This window comes from Somniosus microcephalus, chromosome 10, assembly GCF_052327205.1.
Source record: "Somniosus microcephalus isolate GS21.2 chromosome 10, FLI_Smic_1.0, whole genome shotgun sequence".
Classification (NCBI taxonomy): Eukaryota; Metazoa; Chordata; class Chondrichthyes; order Squaliformes; family Somniosidae; genus Somniosus; species Somniosus microcephalus.
The window spans coordinates 106,259,748-106,282,227 of NC_140996.1; the positions used below are offsets into that span (position 1 = coordinate 106,259,748).

The window sequence follows — 22,480 nt, forward strand, 5'->3', positions numbered from 1 at the left end:
GAATTTAGAAAGGATGAAACAATTATGTCAAAGGTAACACTTGGTGAGAATGCCAAAATGGCAGGTTCACGATTATCAACTCCTGAGTCATCTCTCAGTTACAGTCCACAAACCACAAAAAGTTCTTACAATACTGAAACATCAATGAGAAAAATACCATATGTCAATGCAAAGAAACTGGCACCTTACTCTACATTACAAACCCAAGTTTGCTATTCACTTACTCCAGTGTCTACACCTGGTTTTGAAACCATTTCATTCTGCAGTAGTGATGGTTGTTCCTCTTTTGCTCATTATTCAGATGCTCAATGGTCATCTGAATCATCTTTGTCTACAAGTACTAGCTTGACTACTGTAACAGGGAACACACATTGCTCTGAATTTGAGACCAATACTGAAATAGAAACATCAGGGTGTATGTCATCCTCTTGTCCATCATCTCCAACAGGCCAGACCTTGCTTGCCTCAAGAGCGATAATTGACAAAATCAAAAGAGTGCCAGTACAGAGTGATTTTATAAACAATAGGTACTGTAATGGTCTTGAAGGCTCAGTCTTGCCAGATTCAGAGATAAAACAGATGGAGTCATTAGCAGTTTCTAAATTGAAGAACCAGCTTCCTTTGACTGATATCTATCATTTGGGAGAACATGAAAAGTATGCATTGGTGAACAATACCATTTCTCACATTTACCCAAAAGAAAATGTTGAAAAATTTGAGTTACTTCAGCTCAGAAATGATCTTCATTCTGTCTTACCACCAGTTACTGAAGAGTTGGAAATTGTTAAAAAAAAAATCAGGGAATGACTGGAAAAGTTCGGCAAATGGAAAATGTGGTTTATCAAAAAATACCTTCTGTTGTTCCAAAAGTACCTGAGAACCAGGTCAGAACCCTTGAGCTGAATGTTGCTCAGGTGATATTAGAAAGTCAGTGGGGATTGCCATACATTCATAGGAAGTCACTTTCAATGATGATGCCTCCACTATCACCCTTACCTAAAAATTCATCTATTGAACCTAAAATGAAGGAAATAAAAACACCCACCCTTATTGAAAATGAAGTTTATGACTTGGAATTCAATCTGCAAAGGAGGATTGGAATGCAACAGTGGAGACCAACATCAGTCAAAGAAGTTAACTCTGCAGATTCTGCTAATGCGACCATAATGAAGTCAGAAGTCTCAACATTCAATGAAAGGCAGGCCACTTGCCTAAAATTAAATTTGGAAAGCAAGATAACTCAAGGCTGCTGTAGTCTCTGATGTAAGAAAAAGGAGACTTACCATCAAGTAACTTTAAAGTAAGCTTTAAGTAACTTATAAACACACTATATACACAAGAGAGGTCTTTACCATGCCTCTGGTAGAAGCCTCTTACAATACTGAACAGACCAGTATTTATACCAGTCCAACAGGAAGTGGCATATGACAGGAAGTGAGGTATGTACACAGTTCATAGTTCATAGTTCACAGGAAGTGATGACATAACTTCCCGGAAGTTATCATTTTTATCACATTCTTCCCTCCTGCAGGATTAGGAGGCTGTGGTCTACCTTTTGGTCCGCAGCCGCCGAACAAGGAAGAGTCGCACCCGTTTGGATTCCCGTCGTAGAGGGTCGCTGGTCCGCTTACATGCGGTTGGCCATTGGTCAGAGTCTGTGTGGCCTGGATTGCCCTGTGAAGGGTCGGGGAGATCATGGCTTCGAGTACGAGCCCCAATAGGTTCAAAATCGGACTGCCTCTGTTCAGAGGGAGGTGCAGAGCTGGTCTGTGGCGGATCAGTACTTTCATGCGCGGTACTGGGAGGGTCGCAACCTTGAGCACGGGGTTCTACCGGCACCAAGCTAGTTGGTGTCCGATCAGGATCCTGGAGAGGGGTACCCGATAGATCCCAAGAGTTTCCTGGTGAAATGCCATCACCCGATGTCCCACTAGGTCCTGGTGGGCAGGGAGCCAGATCCCGTAATGATACGGTAGATTCTCGGCCGTCGGAATATCGTATGTTTGCATAGGTGGGGTTGGCATCGGTTAGTTCGACCTCGTCTACAAGAGGGTCATTTTTAGACGTCCGAACGTATCTTCGGAGTAATACAGGTCCAGGAGTAGTTAGCCATGACGGGAGTGATGTCCCACGAGATGAGCGACGCTGGAATCCAAAGAACCGCTCATGAGGTGTAGTATTTGTGGCTGTAGAAAGCAGGGACCGTATAGAGTGCAATGCATCCGGAAGCACTGTTTCCCATTGCTGGTCTGGTAGGCCCCGAGATCTTAAAGCGAGACGTACGGAATTCCAGATGATACCGTTATACCTCTCTACCTGCCCATTTCCGATGGGATGGTATGGTGTTGTTTTGCTTGTAGCAATTCCCCGTTCTGAGAGGTAGTCCTTGAGTTCCCTTGACATAAAGGATGGACCCCGATCTGAGTGAATATAAGCCGGCATGCCACAGAGAGAAAATACCTGCTCAAGGCAGCAGATTACTGTGGACGCCAGCATATTGGAGCAGGGGAAGGCAAACGGAAAACGTGAATATTCGTCGATCATGGTCAGCAAATATGTGTTCCGAGTTGAAGAGGGCACTGGGCCCTTAAAATCGATGCTAAGTCGTTGCATCGGTTGGGTTGCATGTATGAGTATACCATCTGAGGGGCGGAAGAACTGAGGTTTTAATTCCGCACAAAGCCGGCATTCTGAGCATATTTTCTTTACATCTCCAGTGGAAAAAGGGAGATTCCGTGATCGTACGAAATGTAGCATGCGCGTAACGCCAGGATGACACAAACCATTGTGGACATCCATGAGAGTGGAGGATGACATAGTGGAGCAGAATGCCCGTGTGAGGGTGTCCGGGGCCACATTCTCCTTGCCAGGCCGATAGAGAATGGTATAACCAAAAGAGGCCAGTTCCATCCTCCAAAGTTGTATTTTATTATTCTTAATTTTGGTTCGTTTTCGATTATCGAGCATGAAGGCGACTGATCGTTGGTCCGTGATCAATGTAAAGTGCTGGCGAGCTAGAAAATGGTTCCACTTCCGTACTGCCTCTATGATGGCTGTGGCTTCTTTCTCAACCGGAGGATAATGTAGCTCGGCACCTTGTAAGGTCCTGGACATAAATGCTACAGGACGACCTTCCTGATTCAGAGTAGCCGAGATCGCCACCTCCGAGGCATCACATTCAACCACGAAAGGGAGATTCTCATCAATGGAGTGAAGAGCCGCTTTCTCCAACTGTTTTTTGAGAAGGTTAAAGGCTGCAACAGCCGCTGTTCCCAGTGGAAATGATCTAGCATGCAGCAAGGGTTGGATTTTGTCCGAAAAATGAGGAATCCATTTAGCGTAGTATGCAAACAGACCGAGAGCCCGACGTAAAGAAGCCGGATTCTTAGGTGACGGGAGCTCTTGGAGCGGGCGAAGTCTTTCTGGGTCTGGCTTAATGATACCATTGCCTACGCAGTAGCCAAGGATGTTGATGGTCGGTTGCGACTCAACAGATTTGGATTCATTCAGGGTCAAATTACGGCGATGGAGGGCATCCCGAAATTTTTGGAGGTTGGAGTCGTGTTCCTGTTGATCGTGACCTGCAATGGTAATGTTATCAAGATAGGGAAAAGTGTCCCTTAGGTTCTCCTGCTTAACCAGGCCATCCATTGCCCGTTGAAAGACAGCCACTCCATTAGTAACCCCGAGTGGGAGGCGACGAAATTGGTACAGCCGTCCATTAGCCTCAAAGGCTGTGTACTGCTTATCTGAGACCTTCAAGGGTAACTGATGATAGGCACTTTTTAAATCATAAGTTGAGAACACTTTGTATTCGGCCAGTTTGTTAACCATATCATCAATGCGTGGCAATGGGTAGGCGTCCAAGTCGGTATATTGATTGATGGTTTGCGAATAATCGATGCATAGTCGCTGTTTGTGAGGTTTTAGAGGGTTCTTGACAATGACGACTTGAGCCCGCCAGGGCGACGAACATGGTTCAATGATATCCTCTGCTAGAAGTCGAGAGATTTCAGCCGCAATAAAAGATTGGTCTTCCTGATTAAAGCGCCGCGACTTCGTTATTATCGGTTGGCATTGAGGCGCAATACTGGCAAATAATGAGGGTTCATCAAGTGAAGCTGCTGATAATGCACAAAATGGTAATTTAGACGGTATATTAGAAATAGTAAGTCCGGGTTTGGATCCACCAAACTCAATGGTGAGTTTCTTATGCTGTTTTTGGAAGTCCAGCCCTAAGAGGAGATCACTACATAAGTCCTTGAGCACCGAAAGTCGGGTGGAGGGATACATACGACCATGAAGTGTCATATCAACAACACAAAAGCCGGAGATTCTGGTATTAAGTGATGACTGGGCCATCGCAATTGCCTGGTCCGATGGGAAGACATGTAGTTTCAATTTCGCAACAATCTGTTCCTTAATGAAACTATCAGTACTTCCTGAGTCAATTAAAGCATCTAAGGTATGCCCTTTAATTGAAATTTTTGTGGCTGCATGAGACAGGTTCTGTGGGCAAGCAGCTGTAATTGGTGTCGTTGCACAGAGAGTGGCTAAAACTCTCGGTGTGCTTCTTCGGGAGAGAGCTCGAGAGGAAGCTTGATAGGTCCTAGCTGGAGCATCTTGATAGGCCCTAATTGGGGCAGTTCGGTAGGCCTTAGCTGGATTGGCCCTCGTAGAGGCCCTTGATAGGCAAACTTTAGCAAAGTGTCCTTTTTTCCCGCAATAACTGCAGATTGCATTGCGAGCAGGGCAGGTTTTCCTAGGGTGAAAAGCATCTCCACAAAAGAAGCATTCCTTCCTAGATTGCCAAGAGGCTGCTAAAGTGGGGTCGTCCTCCTCTTCTTCATCAGAATTATCAGAATTAGATTCCCCCATGATAGGGTTCACCTGAGACCGCTTGAATTGTCTGGTTGCAGCTACAGCAGCAGATCGAGATCTGGGCAGCTGATAGAGGTCTGCATTTCTCTTTGCCAAATCCAGTGAACAAGCTAGGTCAAAAGCTTTTTGTAGCTCAAGTGTTTTACTTTCTAGTAGACGCTGGCGTATAAATGGAGAGGCAATCCCGCAGATGAAAGCATCACGAATCATTTCTTGGCGGTACAGCTCAGCTGAGGCTGCCTGAAAGTTACAATCTACGCTGAGCCTGCGAAGTTCTTGCAGGAATTCGTCAATTGATTCCCCTGGCCCTTGTCGGGCTGTGGCCAGTAGATGTCTAGCATAGACCTCATTTGGGGTCTTCGCATACAGTTTCTTAAGTGCCCGAATCACCTCTTCGTAATTATCCCAGTCATCAACATATTCGAACACTTTTGGGGTCACATAATTGACAAGTATCTTCAATTTAGCAGGAGCATCCGCTTTACATTCATCCAGAAAATTCTCAAAAGTACGATACCAATGCTTCCATACCCTGCCAGCTGCTGGTGTATTCGGGTCCAAGTCCAGACGAATAGGTCTAAGGATTTTCTCCATGATGGGTGGTTCCCTGGATCCTTAACTTCCGAGTTTGTCTGAAGGTCTAGTATTTGTCAGTCTAAATATTTAAGTTACTTAAATTGATGTAAGAAAAAGGAGACTTACCATCAAGTAACTTTAAAGTAAGCTTTAAGTAACTTATAAACACACTATATACACAAGAGAGGTCTTTACCATGCCTCTGGTAGAAGCCTCTTACAATACTGAACAGACCAGTATTTATACCAGTCCAACAGGAAGTGACATATGACAGGAAGTGAGGTATGTACACAGTTCATAGTTCACAGGAAGTGATGACATAACTTCCCGGAAGTTATCATTTTTATCACAGTCTCCCTCTCATTCAACAATCTGTTGGAATACAGAAATCTCCAGTAGCTGCCCTCAAAGAAGATTCAGTTGTACTAGTTGAAATTAAAACTGAAGAGGTTGAAACACCACTGGTATATCATGATCAGGTAGCTCACCTTGAAATGAGACCAGCAACTACTGCAACTGAAGGCAAAGTAAAATCCTTTGAAGTCATTATTAAAGAAATTGATATTCCCCAACTTAGTGAACACAGCATTGAGTATCTGGAATCTCATCTGGACAAAGAACAGCCACTTGAAGAGATGTCAAGTTACCATCTACTACAGAGCATTAATAAACCTGATGTACCTCAACAACAACCAGCTTCAACACATCAGCCATCAAAAACAGATCAGTTAAATATGTGTTTAACAAAACAATGTCTAGAAATAAAACTGGATAATTTGCCAGCAATTGTACAAGAATTCTACAAAAGTATATATCCCCCTGCACCAAAAAAAACTTTATCAAAACTTTTTGCACCTGGTGATGGGTTTAAAAAAACAAGGCCAGGGTATTTACTGTTTTTTGAACAGGATGCTATTGATCACTTGGAAATGAACTTGAAGAACAAACTCATTTCCCATCTCTGGGCATTTCAAACTCTGTATGAAGAGTCAATGGAAACAATGATTCCCAAAGCTCCACCTGTGCTTCCAGCAATCAAAGCATATAGAGGCCAAATAGAGCCTGTACCCATGGAAACCACTTTCATTGGCAAGACAGTCAGAGATAAATTAGACTGGCATATTACTCAAAAGAAACTTCAGCACAATTGGAGTTTACCATTGTTTTATCAGAAGTCAGTAGAAGCATTCATTCCAATTGCTCCAAAGTTGATTCCATCACAACTAAACCCACATGCTGATTTCATTGAGGTCATTACTCCATGTGAGCTGCCATTTGTAGATGTTGAAATTAATAAAACACTGGAGTTGAATACAAGGAAAAAGATCATCAATCATAGATGGGGTCTTCCTAACTTTATTCAGTCATCTTTAAGAGATTTTATGGCTCCTGCACCATCAATGAATGATACCATAATGCAATCAGAAATCATGGCAAGAAGGAAATCAAAGGCCAATAACATTGAAATAGGAGAGAATTATAAAACTAGTTATCCACAGAAAACATTTGAACAACCAAAAAGAGAAAAGTTGTCCTCAGCAAAATATGAACGAGATAGAAGGAAATCAAAAACAGTCAAATTCGGTGAGATATTTGTTTTTGCTCATCTCAAACCAGAAGATAAAAATAAACTAGATGTATGCTTGATAAAGCAAAGTCTAGAAATTCATATGGACTGTTTGCCAGAAATGGTGAAGGAGTTCTATAAAATCACCTATCTTCCAGAATCAAAGAAATCAGTACCAAAGCTTACTGTACCTGGCAGGGGATTTAAAAAACCAAGAATACGGTATATTCCTTTTACTGAACAAGATGTTATTGATCGGCTAGAGATGAACTTGAAACACAGACAACTTTTATATCTCTGGGGACTTGAAACGCCGTATGAAAAGTCAATGGAAATGATGATTCCCAAAGCTCCACCTGTGCCTCCAGCAATCAAAGTGATTGGAGTTCAAATAGAACCTGTAGGTATGGAAACAGCTTTCATTGAAGATGAGGCTAGAGACAAATTGGAATGGCACATTATACAGAAAAAGCTTGAGAACAACTGGGGCTTACCATTACATATTCAGAAATCAATTGATACATTCATTCCATCTGCTCCAAAATGGGTTCCCTCCCAGCTAAAACCACAGCCTGCTTTTTCAGTAGTCATTGTTCCAACTGAGCTGGCATTTCTTCGTGATGAACATAAGAAAATATTGGAGATGAATACAAAGAAAAAGATCATGAATTGCAAGTGGGGTCTTCCCAAGCTTATCCAATCATCTTTGAATAAGTTTATGACTACTGCTGCAGATGTATCCAGCAATATTAATGTGAGCAATAAAGAAAATAAAATGGTTCCTCAACACACATTTTCAACAATCAAAAGGAGGAAATTATCTACATTACAATATGAAAAGGGTGGCAGGAGCAAGAAAACAAAGAAAATAGATGAGAATTTGTTTCTTGCTAGCTTCAAACCAGAATGGAAATACAAACTAGAGATCTGTTTAACAAAGCTGGGTCTAGAAATTAAGACAGAGTGCTTACCTGAAATGGTAAAGGAGTTCTACAAAAGCACCTATCCTTCAAAATCAAAGAAACCTTTGCCAAAGCTTATTGTACTTGGTAAAGGATTTAAAAAACGAAGACCATGTTATTTACCACTTATTGAACAGGATGCTGTTCATCACTTGGAGTTGAATTTAAAGCATAAACAGATTACCTATCTCTGGGGATTTCCAACTCTATATGAAGAATCAGTAGCAATAATGATTCCTATAGGACCACCGTTGCCTCCAGTAATCAAAGCTGGTGGAGCTCAAATAGAGCCTATGGGTATGGAAACAACTTTCATTAAAAATAAAACAAGAGACAGGCTAGAATGGCACATAACACAGAAAAACTCCAGTGCAATTGGGGCTTACCATTACATATTCAAAGGTCACTAGAAGTATTCATTCCACCTGCTCCAAAGCTGATTCTATCCCAGTATAATTCCAAGCCTGATTTTGCAATAGTTGTTGCTCCTTCTGAACTGGCATTTCTTAGTGACGAGCTTAGGCAAGCCCTCAATTGAAATATAAAGAAAAGGATTATAAATCGCAAATGGGGTCTTCCCAAAGTTATTCACTCCTCATTAATGCAATTTATGGCTCCTACTCCAGATGACAAAGGCTTCATACAACCATCAAAAAATATTAAAGAAAACAATACAATGTCCAACAATAACAATCTAGGTAAGAGTTATAAAACATTCTCTCAGGGTACAAACTTGTGACTCAAAGGAGGAATATTATTTTCACAATGTGAAAGAGATGAGATAAACATACATAAAGTAAAAGAAATGTCTGCCAGTGTTAACCTCAGATCAGAGTGTAAAAATAACCTGGACATGAGCTTGACAAAGCAGTGTCTGGAAATTAAAATGGATTGTTTGCCTAAACTGGTAAAGGAATTCTACAAAAATACCTATCCTCCAGTATCAAAGATACCTTTACAAAAGTTTATTGCACCTGGCAGGGGATTTAAAAAGCCAAGAATACGGTATATTCCTTTTACTGAACAAGATGATATTGATCGGATAGAGATGAACTTGAAACACAGACAACTTTTATATCTCTGGGGACTTGAAACGCCGTATGAAAAGTCAATGGGAATGATGATTCCCAAAGCACCACCTGTGCCTCCAGCAATCAAGGTGATTGGAGTTCAAATAGAATCTGTAGGTATGGAAACAGCTTTCATTGAAGATGAGGCTAGAGACAAATTGGAATGGCACATTACAGAGAAAAAACTCGAGAACAACTGGGGCTTACCATTACATATTCAGAAATCAATTGATACATTCATTCCATCTGCTCCAAAACTGGTTCCCTCCCAGCTAAAACCACATCTGCTTTTTCAGTAGTCATTGTTCCAACTGAGCTGGCATTTCTTCGTGATGAGCATAAGAAAATATTGGAGATGAATACAAAGAAAAAGATCATAAATTGCAAGTGGGGTCTTCCCAAGCTTATCCAATCATCTTTGAATAAGTTTATGACTACTGCTGCAGATGTATCCAGCAATATTAATGTGGGCAATAAAGAAAATAAAATGGTTCCTCAACACACATTTCCAACAATCAAAAGGGGGAAATTATCCACATTACAATATGAAAAAGGGTGGCAGGAGCAAGAAAACAAAGAAAATAGATGAGAATTTGTTTCTTGCTAGTTTCAAACCAGAATGGAAATACAAACTAGAGATCTGTTTAACAAAGCTGTGTCTAGAAATTAAGACAGAGTGCTTACCTGAAATGGTAAAGGAGTTCTACAAAAGCACCTATCCTTCAAAATCAAAGAAACCTTTGCCAAAGCTTATTGTACTTGGTAAAGGATTTAAAAATCTAAGACCATGTTATTTACCATTTATTGAACAGGATGCTGTTGATCACTTGGAGTTGAATTTAAAGCATAAACAGATTACCTATCTCTGGGGATTTCCAACTCTATATGAAGAATCAGTAGCAATAATGATTCCTATAGGACCACCGTTGCCTCCAGTAATCAAAGCTGGTGGAGCTCAAATAGAGCCTATGGGCATGGAAACAACTTTCATTAAAAATAAAACAAGAGACAGGCTAGAATGGCACATAACACAGAAAAAACTCCAGTGCAATTGGGGCTTACCATTACATATTCAAAGGTCACTAGAAGTATTCATTCCACCTGCTCCAAAACTGATTCTATCCCAGTATAATTCCAAGCCTGATTTTGCAATAGTTGTTGCTTCTTCTGAACTGGCATTTCTTAGTGACGAACTTAGACAAGCCCTCAATCGAAATATAAAGAAAAGGATTAATCACAAAAGGGTTCTTCCCAAAGTTATTCACTCCTCATTAATGCAATTTATGGCTCCTACTCCAGATGACAAAGGCTTCATACAACCATCAAAAAATATTAAAGGAAACAATAAAATGTCCAACAATAACAATCTAGGTAAGAGTTATAAAATATTCTCTCAGGGTACAAACTTGCAACTCAAAGGAGGAATATTACTTTCACAATGTGAAAAAGGTGAGATAAACATACATAAAGTAAAAGAAATGTCTGCCAGTGTTAACCTCAGATCAAAGTGTAAAAATAACCTGGACATGAGCTTGACAAAGCAGTGTCTGGAAATTAAAATGGATTGTTTGCCTAAACTGGTAAAGGAATTCTACAAAAATACCTATCCTCCAGTATCAAAGATACCTTTACAAAAGTTTATTGCACCTGGCAGGGGATTTAAAAAACCAAGAATACGGTATATTCCTTTTACTGAACAAGATGATATTGATCGGATAGAGAAGAACTTGAAACACAGACAACTTTTATATCTCCGGGGACTTGAAACGCTGTGTGAAAAGTCAATGGAAATGATGATTCCCAAAGCACCACCTTTGCTTCCAGCAATCAAAGCAAGTGGAGCTAAAATAGAGCATATAGGTATGGAATTAGCCTTCCAGTCTAATGAAACCATTGACATTCTAGAATGGCACATTACAACGAAAAGATTTCAGCACCAATGGGGCATACCATTGCATATCCAAAGATCAATGGACACATTCATTGCATCTGCTCCAAAACTGATTCAATCCTATTTTAGCCAGTGTCCCGATATTGATATTGTTGTTTCTGTAAATGAGCTAATATTCCTAAGTGAGGAATATAAGGAAGCATTGGAAATAAATACAAACAACTGGATCATAAATCACAGACAGGGTCTTCCCAATATTGTTCAGGGCTCTTTGAATAGTTTTATACCCGCTGCTGCACCAGTAAAGGATTTCATGCAACTGTTAAAAACTGGAGAAGGAAGTACAACAGGATTGAATAGGTCTGAACTGAGCGAAATTGATACAGTTTTACCTGCTGAACAGAAGTTATGGGCAAGCACAATTTCTTTAACAAACTGTAAAGATGGTGAGGAAAGCAGCAGTGTAAATAGTATGGAAGAACTTTCTGTCAGTCCAAAACTGGAATCTAAAGATAAAGTTGATGTAGATGTGGCAAAGCAATCTTTGGAACTGCAATCAGTAGATAAATGCTCCTACTCAGCCACAAGTAAAAGTTTGCTGAAGCTGAATACCCCTTATAGAAGATTCAAAAAACAAAACTTAAAGAACAAATGGAGTGATGATTGTCTTGAGGTAGATTGTTCCATAGCATCACCCAGTTATAGGCCAAAATCTATGAAAACCATGGGTTCTTCAACTTGGACATCAGATCAGAAATTGGCTGATTTGACATATAAACCAGTGACTATTGTGGGAGTGTCTTTAGGTCCAGCACTAATAGGAGCAAACCTGCCTTCATCCCCCATGACTATGCAAGAGGAGTTCAACATTTATCTGAAACAAAATATGGGTTCTGCTTTATTGCCACATCCTGTTCCTTATGCAGTTTGTGAAGAAATCTTATCAAAAAATGCAAGAGACATTGGGAATAATGTATCCTGTTCAGAACAATTGACTGAGGAAACAAACAATCATATTCAGCAAGATGAAGAACATGGATATGTTAAAATAATTGCAGGTGGTGCTATTGTTAAAAATCAGAATGAAGAAGAAAAAGTGCAAGTTGATCTATCAGAAATAATTTGTGCACAGCCATCACCTACAGGACTTTGTGATACCTTGCAAGAAAGAATAATTATTACATCTCAAGATCCTGATGATGGAAATTACTTGAGCGTTTCTGATGAGGAACTCCATGGTGCTTATTATGAAAACCTCAATACATCATATCATACTTCCAGAACTCATGTTGTGAAGAAAAAGTGCAGGAAAACTTTTCCAAGTCCGTATTCAAATCAAACAAAACCAGATAAGACTTTGCTAAAGTCAAAGGCTAAATTTTCCAAGCAAGATTGTCAGAAACCAAGAACATTTAAAAATAAAGGAGGGAGAAAATCTGAGTTATGTAGCCAAAGCATTCTTTTTGTTAGCCCAACTGAAGAACTGCAAAATGCCGTTATATTGACCTGCGGTTCAGACACAGACCAAAAAGAGAAATCTTACTCTTACTCCTCACATTGTGACAGACCAGAAAGCCCAAGGTCAACAAGAGAAACTTCTCACAATCGTAGACATGATGAAAGGTCTTCACGAAGCTCCACACCACATAATCCTGGATGTCAACAAGTTTTGTCACATGAGGATTCTCTGTTTACAACAATTGAAGACTATGAAGGTACTGTATAGGCTGATGTTTTTGTCAGATGGTAACATTTTGTAAATAGGTATAATTGCCACCAAAACCATATTTATTTTGCTTTAAATGTTCCTATACGTAAAAATGTAATTTAAGATACTAAGCGTAACTAATTAACCAAAATTGGTATATGTTCTATTTGCTGTGTAAATTTAGATGTATGATGTGGATAGGCTGTTTCACGTTGTAAGCATAAACCATCCAACCAGTGGCCACAACCTGTCAGCAGAAAAATGTCAGATGCATATCTTCTCAAAAAGAGTATATTAAATTCTAACATAAATAAAATCATTTCATTACTAATAGTTGACAGCTGGTCCCAAATTTGCATAGGCCTTCTGGTGCAATCCTACTGTAACTCTGGAGCCTGACATTTGCTGGGAGTTTCTGGGAGGCCTTTGCTGGGACAGAATCTTCAACTGCCCCAAATGTGGTCTCTAGCATCAGAGGGTGCAGGGTAGGGACTCTACATTGGGAATTCCCACTCTTCCAAACCTCAGTGGGACCCAACATAAATTTGGAGGCCAGTATGCCCACTAAGATGAGGACTACCAACCTCCACAACGGGGCCCCATCGGAGGCTCCGGATTAGGAACGCTGCCTGTACCCCCAAACAGCTGGATGGACTGAGAGTCATTTAAGGGGTGCTTCATTTTAAGAGTAAAAATAACGCCACAAGATAGTTAGCCTTACTTTCTTTATAATTCTGCATTTGTTACATATGCAGAGATCTGACCAGAAGTACTGAGGAGAAGGTGTTACACTTCAGTCAGTGATAGCACTCCCGATTCAGAATGTCACATATTTAAGTGCCGCTTCAGGACTTGAGCACATAATCTATGCTGACAGTTTAGCGGAGTACTGAAGGAATGCTGCACTGTTGGAGTGTCTTTCGTATGAGATGTTAATCCGAGGCCCGGTCTGTTCTCTCAGGCGAACGTAAAAGATTCTTATTTGAAGAAGAGCAACGAGTTCTCCCAGTGCCTTGACCAACATTTATTCGTCAACCATTATCTTCCATATAAGTAGATATAGGTCTTCTTGTATTGCCTGTGATAGTATTACAGCCACCTTTCGTGTACACCCCTCTACGTGTCAGCTGTGGCTCAGTTGGTAGCACACTCACTTCTGAGTCAGAAGGTTGTGGGTTCAGAGTCCCACTCCAGGGGCTTGAGCACATAAAGCTAGGCTTGACACTGCAGCACAGTGCTGAGGGAGTGCTGCACTGTCGGAGGTGCCGTCTTTCGGATGAAACGTTAAACCGAGGCCCCGTCTGCTCTCTCAGGTGGACGTAAAAGATCCCATGGTACTATTTCAAAGAAGAGCAGGGGAGTTATCCCCGATGTCCTGGCCAATACTTATCCCTCAACCAACATAACAAAAACATATGATCTGGTCATTATCACATTGCTGTTTGTGGGACCTTGCTGTGCGCAAATTTGCTGCCGTGTTTCCCACATTACAACAGTGACTACACTTCATTGGCTATAAAGTGCTTTGAGACGTCCGGTGGTCGTGAAAGGCTTTCTTTCTCTAAGATATCCTGTAGTAGTTACCAGACTTTTTTTTAACAATCTGTGTGTCTCTCTGACTCTTTGTTTCACTCTCTTCAATTTAATAATTTCTTTCTTCCGAACTACCGCTACACTTTGGTAAATCAATTCTTTTTTCTAATTTTCATCCCTTACTGCTCCATCACAGTTCAAGTTGTTAGAAGGGCTATAACTATTAAAGGATGCCATGGTCAAGTATAGCTTGATCATCCAATCAATAGCAGCCTAAATCCATTGATTGCATGTTGGGAAGCTGCTGTATCAGCAGGATAAGATCCCAATTTAGCTGCACTGCGAGTTCACAATGGTATGAATGTATTTGTCATGGAGTTCTGTCCAGTGAGCAGCTCTGAAACTACAGATAGGATTTGTGGCATGTCGTGTGGGATCTAACAACCCCATCTCATATTATGGTAGTGATAGATCTTTGTCCTTGCTCTTTCTTCTCTACTCTACATCAACATCATGAATAATATGCAAACCTGAAGATTCAAAATTCATTGTAGCCCCTAAGGCACTTAAAACCATACCTGTCACTTTTGATGTTTCCTCTTCTTGCATATGGCCTTTATTGCAAGGGAGTTGGAGTATAAGAGTAAGGAAGTCTTGCTACAATTGTGTACAGGGCCTTGGTGAGACCACACCCAGAGTACTGTGCCCAGTTTTGGTCTCCTTATCTAAGGAAGGATACACTTGCCTTGGAGGCTGTGCAACGAAGGTTCACTAGATTGATTCCTGGGATGAGAGGGTTGTCCTATGATGAGAGATTGTGTAGAATGGGCCTATACTCTCTGGAGTTTAGAAGAATGATCTCATTGAAACATACAAGATTCTGAAGGGGATTGACAGGGTAGACACTGAGAGGTTGTCTCAGGATAAGGGGTAGGCTATTTCCAAGACTGAGATGAAGAATTTCTTCACTCAGAGGGTTGTGAATCTTTGGAATTCCCTGCCCCAGAGGGCTGTGAATGCTGAGTCTTTGAGTATGTTCAAGGCTGAGATAGATAGATTTTTGGACTCTAGGGGAATCAAGGGATATGGAGATCGGGCGGGAAAGTGGAGTTGAGGTCGATGATCAGCCATGATCTTATTGAATGGTGGAGCAGGCTCGAGGGGCCATATGGCCTGCACCTGCTCTTATTTCTTATTATCCTGCATTCACAACACCTCCTTTAATCTTAATCCATCACCAGTAATGTAGCCTTTGATTGTTTCTGACTGAATTCTATGTCCTCCTTCCAATTTCTTTCTTACACTTTCTATTTCAAAAGGAAATCATTCTACTTATATTCACTCTGATGTCCCTGTTATGTCCTACCATTTTCCCAACATTTTTCTCATTTTCACAGTTAGCTGGTTTCCTTAAGCAGATCTACTTTCTTGGGAACCAAAACCTGCGTCTCTATTCTCTTCCATATATTTGTTAGGTTAGCCAGGTTAAACAATTAATCCTGAATCAGTAGAGTTTACTGATCCCTACAACCCTTCCAACTACTAATTGCTCTTGCTTTTCTAAAGTTATGGAGGTTTCAGTTCTCAAATTATTTATCACGCTGAAAGTTCAGACCAGTGCAGTTCTTGCAGTTGCCATTCCTCTTGTCTTTATTATGCACCTCTGGAACTCTTCTTGAACATTTTGGTCAGTCATTGCCGTAAACATCTCCCAAGTCTTTGACATGATCTGGCACATACTCTCAAACAAGTTTCTGTCATATGGTCTCCCAATTACATTTTTTGCAAAGGGGACATGGCCCCTTTAAATTTTCAAACAAACAACGCGTCATCAGATGTGAGAAACTGACATCCTCCAAGCAATTGCCTGGAGGGACCCGCACGTCGGCTGCAACGAGGCCAATGAAGCAAAAATCGGAAGTGCTGGGAGGCAGCAGTCGGGTGCGGGTCGGAAAACTGCCGAGCAGCGGGCCCGCCCTCAACCCGCTGGATTTTGCCAGCGGAGGTGGGATCGCAGCAGAAGAGGTAGTTGGCGGGTCCCGGTTCCGCTCCTGGCTGCAGCCGCTCTGTGAAAATAATTTGACGTTAATTGGGCTTGTTAAGCCCGCCGTGCGTGTTACCTTGCCCAATTACAAGGTGCAGGTCTGGTGAGGTCATCTGATGACGCGTTTGTTGCCGGTATATTTAAAGGCGCCATGTCCCCATTTGCTGTCACTTGTGATTTCATGCTCCTGAGTGCTGTTTGTGGGAAAAATGACTGCAGAGGGACAAAGGGCTGCGCCACGGTTCAACGATGACTCCCTCTATGTTCTTGTGGAGGGAGTCAGAGGACGCAGGGAGGTTCTATTCCCTGTGATGGAAGGAGGAGACCTCCTCACCAGATAAGGGCAGCCTGGCTGCAAATAGCCGAGGAGGACAATGTAAGGTCTGTGGTTATTCGCACCTGGGTGCAATTTAGGAAGAGGTTTACAGATCTTCTGCATTCAGGAAAAGCGAGTATAAAAGCACACTTACCTTCATTCTGCTGTGCCTGTCATCACATCCCCAACACTCTGCATTGCCAACCGTACTCCTGCACATCCTTACTCACCCCAACAATCCTTGCACCATCACCCATCCCTCTCTCCCTATGTACAGAATCACATCCCCAATTTACTATGCACCCCTCACACTCACCCTCATCATTATGCAATGACAACAACTAACAACTCAAAAGGAGGAAACTTGGTATTGGCACCCCACTCCATCATAGTATCCCTCTAAACATCTATCCCATCCATTCTTTACACTCATTCCATCACTCTCACTAAAACTTCTCTTCTTTCCCTCATTGCAGGAAAAGAGAGTCCACAATAAGAGGGAGAGGGTGAGAACAGGAGGAGGACCGCCATCGCTGGCTGAGATGTACGTATACAAAAGAGTCTGCATTATTTGAGAATATGAGAGGGCCCCGTCTGCTCTCTCAGGTGGATGTGAAAGATCCCATGGTACTATTTCAATGAAGAGATGGGGAGTTCTTCCTGGTGCCCTGGGCCAATACTTATCCAGCGTCAACAGAAATGAGCGCACCCAGCACCAGCACAGAGACGCACTCCTCAGTGGGCCCTGTAATGTATATACCTTTAAGGGGGGAACTATCTTTTACAGCTCATGTATACTGCAGTACCGGCAGTGACCACACCTGTATATAGCCCTGGGTAGTAATCTGTACAGATCAGTTCCAGTGTTAGCCACGTTGAGTAAACACCTGTTGTACCGTTCTCCTGCAGTCTGTGTCTTATTATACATAGACACAACATTGGCGACAAGGCAAGTTCAAACCTACCTGCAACTCGGCATCACCTCCCGGGGATTCGTTCCTGGAGATCAGTGGGCTGGAGAGTCTGGAACGTTCAGGTGTACTGTCCAAGGTAGACTGGAGCGAGTGGGCTACACCCATCGTCCCTGTGATGAAAAAGTCATTGAGCAGCATGCCTGGGGAACCAAGGAAGGTTCGCATCCGTGAGGACTTTAAGGTAACAGTGAACCTGGCCCTTCACACCGTACAATATCCACTTCCGCGGATTGAAGATATTTTCGCCTCGCTATCTGGAGGGAAACGCTTCACTAAGATTGATCTGGCCCAGGCGTATCTGCAAATGGAGGTAGAAGAAGCATCAAAAAAATACCTCACAATCAACACCCATAAAGGTCTCTACCAATACAACCGGCTGGTATTCGGGGTAGCATCAGCTCCGGCTATTTGGCAGAGGGCAATGGAACAAGTCCTGCAAGGGATCCCAGGGACCCAGTGTTATTTGGACGACATCCTGGTCACGGGCGAAAATGACAGTGATCACCTTGCCAACCTGGAGCAGGTGCTCACTAGATTGCAGGAATATGGGCTCCGAGCTAACCACCCCAAATGCGAGCTTTTTAGAAAACAGATCTCGTATTGTGGCCACGTTATCGATAAAGAGGGGTTACATAAGTCCCCAGAGAAGATTGAGGCAGTAGTCAAGGCTCCAGCACCGGAAAATGTGTCACAACTGAGGTCATTCCTCGGGCTGGTAAACTAGTACCATAAGTTCTTGCCAAATTTGTCTCCAATACTACACCCACTGAACACCCTACTGCAAACTGGGGTGCCATGGAAGTGGAGTGACGAATGTAGACGAGCTTTCCAGAAGAGCAAAACACTAATCCCATCGAAAGAAGTATTGGCCCATTACAACCCGGCATTACCAATTCAGTTGGCATGTGATGCGTCACCCTACAGCATTGGAGCGGTGCTGTCGCACAAATTCTCGGACGGCTCAGAGAGGCCAATAGCCTTTGCGTCACGATCACTAACCTCAGCCGAGCGTAACTACGCCCAGATTGACAGGGAGGCCCTCAGCCTAGTGTGGGAAGTGAAAAAGTTCAATCACTATCTGCACGGGCAGAAATTCACCTTGCTGACTGATCACCAGCCTCTTGTCTCCATTTTTAATCTGAAGAAGGGCGCTCCGGTGATGACTGCGCAACGACTACAAAGATGGTCACTTTTTCTAGGGGCGCACCACTATGAGATTGAATATAAGGGCACGAAACAGCATGGAAATGCTGATGGGCTATCACGCCTGCCACTGCCTACTGCGGAGGAAGCACCAGCAGTGGATCCTGTCGAAATATTCCATTCGACTATAGTTGAATACCTACCGGTAACTAACGCTTGTATCGAAAAGGAAACCCGAAATGACCCGACACTGTCTCGGGTATATGATTTGACGGTGAAGGGATGGCCAGCACATGCCGACTCACTGTTGCCAGCATTCTCGACAAGGAGAGAACAGCTGTCAGTGTGCCGCGGGACCTTGATGTGTGGATCCCGAGTGGTAATTCCACCCAAGTTAATGGATAGAGTGCTCAATGAGCTTCATGAGGGTCATCTGGGAGGGGTAAAAATGAAAAGCCTAGCCAGGGCTTATGTGTGGTGGCCGGGAATCGATAAACAAATCGAGGACCTGACCAAGAGTTGCTCAGGATGCCAGAAAGTCGAAAATGCACCACCACAGGCCCCTCTACACCCATGGGAGTGGCCCTCATCTCCATGGCAACGGGTGCATATTGATTTTGCTGGTCCATTCATGGACTCTATGGCCTAGAAATTCAGTTGGTTGCGCCAGCCGTTAGCGCCTTAGGAGGAGTAGATGTCGGGCGCTAGGCGGCTAGCGGCCGGGCGCAGCGCGATCTGCGCCTCGCCCCAACTTCACTAGAGATTTAGCGGCGGCGCAAAGTCTTTGCGCGCGCTCAGCTGCGCGCGCAGATCATGACGTCATTTCCTCGTGCAACGCCCTTTGTGCGCCCCCAACCGGAAAGTCAGTCGCGACGCCCCATTGTGCGCCTGGCGCCCCTAGCGACTGTTAGAGTGGAACAGTGCTCAGTCGATGCGGGGCACGGGGGGCGCAAATTAATGGGCATTCCTCCTGCACTATAAAAGGCTGCCATTTCGCAGCACTCCTTCTTGAGAAACGGATCTTTGGAGAGAGACCAAGGTAGAGAGCTTTCTGCTTTGGCCCAGCACTCGGACAGGTACTTGTGGCTTCAGGCCACAGCTTTCCACTTGTCTTTGCCTTCATTGACATCTTGTTGTTTGCCAGCATATTATGGGGGCTGCAATGGGTGTAAACGCTGGCTTTCTCAATTACATCCAAAGGGCTCACAGACGCCGTGAGAGAGTGGCAGCCCTGGCTAGACAGAGAGGGGGCAACAGGCGTCGGGAAAGGAGGCCTTACCCACCCAGGGTATACCGCCAGCAGTTCTCCTATCTCAACATGTCTGACGAGCAGTGTGTTCGGAGGCTGCGATTCAGAAGGGAGGTGGTCACAGAGATCTGCCACCTGCTTGGCGGTGATCTGATGCCACAGCTGAGGAGCAGGACGTCTCTGTCGGTGGCAGTGAAGGTGACGGTGGCTCTCAACTTCTATGCCACCGGCTCCTTCCAATCCGCTGAGGACATTGCCAACATCTCCCAGTTCGCCGTGCATTGCTGCATCCGCCAGGTGACCAATGCCCTTTTCAAAAGGAGACGTCAGTTCATCTCCTTCTCCATGGCCCTTGCCAAGCAGCAACAGCGTGCAATGGGCTTTGCAGCATTCGCGGGCTTCCCCATGGTGCAGGGCGCCATTGACTGCACGCATGTGGCTTTGCGGGCACCTCTGGAGAATGCCGAGGATTACCGCAACCGGAAGGGCTACCATTCGCTGAACGTCCAGCTGGTGTGTGACCACAGGCAGTGTCGGCTGCAGGAATGGTGCCAACCTGGCAGATCGCAGGTGCTCGCTGGTCGCCTGAGACATTGGCACTCGCACGGGCCAGCACTGCAGCATGCGCAGCAAACAGCTGAAGAACAGACTGCTGGGCTGCTGCTGCACGGCGAGTGCCCTGGCGATGCCTGGCTGATCCAGCGAGGGTGGCAGCAGTTAGTGCCCGTGTGGCCCTGGTCTGTGTCCGCATGACAACAGCCAGTGAATGGACGGCACGACTGAGCACTTGGCTCGACGCCGCCTGTGCTGCCGCGAAGTCCTGTAGACTCCTGGCCTGTGCTGCTCCAAATTGCTGCACACTCCTTGACAAAGACTCAATGGAGTCAGGCATCCTTGCCACTGCAGCCATGAGCTCATTGTGCCTGCGCTCAGCCTGGACGGCCATTTCCTCCAGGAGCCGCACCTCCTCTGCGCTGACCGTCGCAGGACTGGAGGCCGCACTCACCCTCTGGGGAGAAGTCCGCCGAGCTTCCCCACCCCTCCCGCGTTGCTGCAGGCCGCTGGGCCCCGGAGCTTCACTCTCCTCCAACCCTTCCCCCCGGCTCCCCTCCAGGGAAGACGTGTCCCCTACATCGCCATGGGCTGGCGCGGCTGAGGGTGGCACTCATGGGCCGGCTTCCTCTTCCTCCTCCTCGTATTCTGAAGCGCTGACAGTGGCAGCTTGAGGGCCCGCCTCCTCACCTGGCGATTCACCATCTGAAAGCAGGAAGGCACAAGAGTAGCTTTAGAGTGAGGACACGGCGGCAGCAAGGGAGGCATGAGTGGTGCCATTCACTGCGTTGGTCGGACAGTGGCAAAGGATGCTGATCTGAGGCGCAAGTGGAACGAGCGAAGTCAAAAAGGTGATGCCCTTACCATTGGTGCCCAGAACAGGGTTGGCATCTCCACTGGCGACGGGTCCAATCAGCCGGCCTGCCATAATGCGCTCCACACGCTGGTCGAGGTCGGAGAGCTCTTTTACGTCAGGACGGCCTCCCCCGGTGTCAATTCGTTTCCGCCGGTTGTGCGCCACCTTGGCCTGCAAGAGAAAGGACGGCCTCTAAGTACAGTGTGAAGCCCTGATCTTGTCTGCACTGCCTCCCATGGTCGAATAGCTTGTACAGTGTGTAAAGTGCTGAATGTGCAAGTGATTTTCATGACAGTCCCATAGCTGCTGGATGAGGGCTGGCCATTAGGGCTTTCAGGTCCCTTTGCCCATAAAGTGAGGTGCACATGCAGGGATGAGGAGGACACTGGAAAGGGTACTCACCCTGACAACCCGAGTGAGGTCGTTGAACTTCTTCCGGCATTGCACAGGAGTCCTGGCAACCACGCTGTTGGAAGACACCCTGTTTGAGACCTCCCTCCAGGCTTTCCGGTAGGCGCTGGGCAGCGGCCTCTTGCCACCTTCTGGGAACAGAACATGGCGCCTGCGCTCCACTCCGCCAACCAGCAGCCTCAGGTCTCCGTCGCTGAAGCGCTGCGCTCTCTCCCTGGCCTTCTCCATAGCCCTGGGCGTTGTGCAGGTGAAGCTGAAGTGGTCAGGCCTAGGTTGAGGGCTGCAGTGTGCAGGGCGTGGCAGGCAAACAAATCCACCCTCCCCCTTTAAGAGCTGACTGGCGCCAGAGTGTCTGCCGTCAATCAGCAACTCGCCGCACCGGTGCTGCGCCCGGCCTCGGGGGTATCGCTCAGCACCGCCGGCTTAGCGCCTAAAGATAGTCGTGCATCGCCTGTTTTAGCGCAGCAGCAACCTCTTGGGGCGATGCGACTGAATATCGCCGAAGGGGGCGCGACTTTGCGCCGGGCGCACACTTTAGCGGCCGCCCGACTTTACTGCCCCAAAAGTGGCTATACTGAATTTCTAGGCCAATGTTTTTAATAGCCGTGGATGCGCACTCAAAATGGCCTGAGGTCATCAAAATGTCCTCCACCACCACGGAGAAAACTATTGCAGTCCTACAGACCATTTTTGCCAGGAATGGCTTGCCAGAACAGATTTGCTCCGACAACGGACCACAGTTTGTGT

The 22,480-nt window shown here is 44.7% G+C and overlaps 3 pseudogenes; all 3 read left to right on the forward strand.

The window, feature by feature from the left end:
- The first annotated feature begins 24 nt into the window (after positions 1–24).
- On the forward strand, positions 25–1,262 carry LOC147111599 (uncharacterized; annotated as a pseudogene).
- A 5,124-nt stretch (positions 1,263–6,386) lies between these two features.
- LOC147111600 (uncharacterized) lies at positions 6,387–9,713 on the forward strand (annotated as a pseudogene).
- A 1,547-nt stretch (positions 9,714–11,260) lies between these two features.
- LOC147111601 (uncharacterized) lies at positions 11,261–15,663 on the forward strand (annotated as a pseudogene).
- Positions 15,664–22,480: the final 6,817 nt, after the last annotated feature.